This window comes from Pinus tabuliformis, chromosome 7, assembly GCF_031772625.1.
Source record: "Pinus tabuliformis cultivar Carrire ecotype Pingquan chromosome 7, CPIR1, whole genome shotgun sequence".
NCBI classification, from domain to species: Eukaryota; Viridiplantae; Streptophyta; class Pinopsida; order Pinales; family Pinaceae; genus Pinus; species Pinus tabuliformis.
In genome coordinates this window covers 570810493-570814027 of record NC_142293.1, presented here as the reverse complement: position 1 = coordinate 570814027, position 3535 = coordinate 570810493, and the positions used below count along the sequence as shown (strand labels likewise).

Sequence of the window (3535 nt, the reverse complement as noted above, 5' to 3'; positions counted from 1 at the left end):
GAATTCAACTTTTGCTTTTCTACCGAAAGGGAAAGCGGATGATCAACTTGACACATCAGCATCAAACTTTAATTGACAATCAAACAAACCAGCACATGGATGAGAATATCATCCGGAGGAAAAGATGGCATCCGAAGGACTTCGATCACTTTCAAGCCGTGACGGATGGCATCCATATCAAGATCCGAAAAGAAAGATGAAGATGCCCACATTAAAAAAAGAAAAATGTCTTCCTTGGTAGAAAAGAAATGTGAGGAAGAGTATTAAACAGAGGATGGGGAGAAAGATTATCAGAGCAAGCTATCGAAGGAGAGAACCACCCGCGCATTGAACTGAGCAAGGGATGAAACAGAATTAATTTTGATTAACATTTTATTAACCTTTGACTCTGCCTTGGCCTATGGCAGTTCCTGAAGGTCACACCGATTGGGGCGTGATACAAGGCGTAGTCAGGTAGTTGCTGCAACAGTTGGGACTCTCCCAAGTTATTCTCAGCTGCAACATTCCCAAGTTATTCACAGTGTTGCAGCCGAGAATATTATGGGGAGAGTACAATTGGTCACAACAACCAGCGGACTTCACGTTGTATGAGTTCCCCAACTGGCGTGAGCTTTATGAACTGCCATAAGCCAAAGCAGATTTGCAATGCTGATAAAACATTATGCAAAGTTAATTCCGTTTTTGATAGTCGAGTGTGCAAATATTTCTCCTCCTCTTCATAATAACCTTCAACATTTTTCTTTTTAAGCAGGTAAGGAAAAAGTTTTTTTCACTTCAATAATTCTGTGAGCATATTTTTCTCTGTTTTTCGATCTTGATATGCATGCCATCCCACACCGTTTGAAAGCTGTTGAAGTCCTGATGATGCCATTCTTTCATTGCAGGTATAATGCCTTATGTTTATCTCCTTTCGTTTTGGGAGTAAAAGCGAAAGATTACTTCGGATGTGAACCATGAAATCCTTAATGGAAAAGATGAATTTGTGGTGTGAAATTCGGAATCCTTAAAGATGAACACGCAGTAGAGGAAGGCCGTCTTCTTCATCTTATTACGTGTTGAAGATGATATTTACACAGATAGTTGTTCTTCTATTGGAAATGGGGTGTGGTGCATTCGTAGAAGTTAAGAATATTGGAATATTCTTCTACTGCTTGTAGATGGAAGGTTATCATTACGGAACATTGAAAATTGAAAATTTGAATGTATACTTAAAATTTAAGATTATTGGAACATTTTTGGCTTTTTTTAATGGAGAGTTATAGTTATGTAAGATTGATAATGGAAAACTGATTTTATTTAAAAGATCGATAATTGAAAAATTGATTTTGTTTGGAAGGTTGATTAGAATGGGGTTTTCTAATTAACTGATGTTTTTTGTTTTATTTTGGGAGATTTTGACTTGGAAAAAAAAATAGGTAAAATTTTGCTTTGTGTTATTTAAATTAAGTTTTTGATTATCTATATGGATTCAGCACTTTAAAAATGCTAAGACACTTGGATTGTGAAGACTTCACAAAACAAATTAATTCTAAATTCTAAACAAATTTGACAAGAAAATACCACCGGAAGAAACCTGGGTCAGAAGTGAACATGGTTTAGGGTTGTGCGCTTTGAAATTTAGGCAGCACTGGTTAGGGTTTTCCTGATGTGGTTGCATTTTCCTGGTAACAAAAATAGTACTTTACTTTCATAGAGAATTTGGTTTCCAACCTTGAGTTATATAAAATCTAAATCTATATAAATCAACTGATATACACCCCATAGGTGAACCAACGTATACTTTGGCCTAGGCTCACTCAAACATGATTGTAATACTGTTACCATCGATTACGCGTTGATGTAGTGATTTCAGTAAAAATAATATAGAATATATTAATGTCCTTTGTAATATGCTATGTTGCACGGGAACCGTTCCTGGGAGCTGCGAAACCCGTTCCAGTGGTTCCCACGCTCCTTGGAATTTTGGAGCTGCACAGGAATGTTCCGTTTTCTGTGGGAATGGTAAAAGAAACTTTGGATGGTTTCCGGCACTGGTCAGACTTAAATTTACAACGCTCCAGCGTTCCCATGTGGACTCATGTGGAAATTGGAATTGACAGCGGTCTTTTAGCTATGACAGCTAGTTTCGAACCAAACATTCCTGTATGGTTTCGGTGGAAACTGCCAGCGTGATATGAAAATTAGCTACTTGAATTCACTAATTTTATAATCTAGTAATTTTCACTTTGAATTCACCTACGAAATTGCAGAATTTAGTAATTGAATTCACCCATGAAATTGTATAGTGGATTACGAACAATATGGTAAGTCAAAAATACTGTAAACCCCAAAGAAAAAGACCTGGGCAGAGAAAGACGCAAGACGCACTTGCTGTTACACATTGTATGATCAGAGAGAGAAATACGCACTTGTTATTAATAGACGATGCACTATTCTTCTTTCCACCAGTTTCTGTGGATATCAATGGGCGGGAATGATTTTGGCGCCAAAAAACCCTTCAGTTTTTCCATAAATGCTGGTTGCTTAGTTGTTGTTTGGCGTTGAGAGCGGAGAGCTAAGTGTGTTGAGAGCGGACAACTGAGTGTGTTGAGAGTTGGAGCGCTGCCCTTCAGCGATAAACTACTTGTTTCGTTTTCATAATTTGCTTTAGTTGTTGTTTGGCCTTGAGAGCGGAGAGCTAAGTGTGTTGAGAGCGGAGAGCTGAGTGTGTTAAGAGTTGGAGCACTGCCCTTCAGCGATAAACTACTTGTTTCGTTTTCATAAGTTCAGGTAAAAGAACAAATCAAGCATATTTTATTTTTATTTTTGTTTTTTATATATTTGAGTTGTGTGGGAATGCAGCATTTAAAAATTTAGGCGGAGAGCTCATGGCTTAAACATTTACATGTACGATCCAACATTTTACTCAAATATGTTCATGGATACAACGAATGATTAATTCAAAAGAAAATAATAAGACATGGCTTCAAACTTAAATCACTAAATTTCTTAAAGAAATATCTGTAAATTCTTTTTCTTACCTCTGTAACTTATATTAACGTAATTTTAGTAAAGGTTCACGGTATTGGTAAATATTTTTTTTTTTTAGTAATATATATCTTTTTGCTATGGCAGCTGTATTTTTATTATATTTTTTTTTATTATATATATTATTTTTTTATTATATAATATTGCTGCTTCCAATTAACAATTTCCTGAAAAATTTGGGGAAACCTCTAGCCGTTCCAGACACCCGTACCCAAGTTCCACATGTTCCCAAGTTCTAAAAACTCGTGAACATAGTATAAATATGAAATAAAGAATGAGTTGAACTCTGAGCAGTGATGGATTGCTGACCATGTACATGAAAAGAAGAGGATCTTTGAGAAAAGAAAATGATGTTGTTAACATGCAGACCAACGGCATGTGATCCTGGACCCGCAATAAGATGAAGACCAAGAATTCATCTCTAAGGGTTCAATGAATTTCTCTTTTGCTTTTCTACTGAAAGCGAAAGCAGAAGATCAACTTGACACATCATCATCAAACTTTAATT

At 36.2% G+C, this 3535-nt stretch overlaps 1 long non-coding RNA gene across 1 annotated transcript; it reads left to right on the top strand.

Annotated features, from left to right (window-relative positions):
- The first annotated feature begins 211 nt into the window (after positions 1-211).
- LOC149248703 (uncharacterized) lies at positions 212-1247 on the top strand. The gene is made up of 2 exons (XR_016265762.1): positions 212-751; positions 885-1247. It is a non-coding gene; the product is annotated as an uncharacterized LOC149248703 (long non-coding RNA).
- Positions 1248-3535: the final 2288 nt, after the last annotated feature.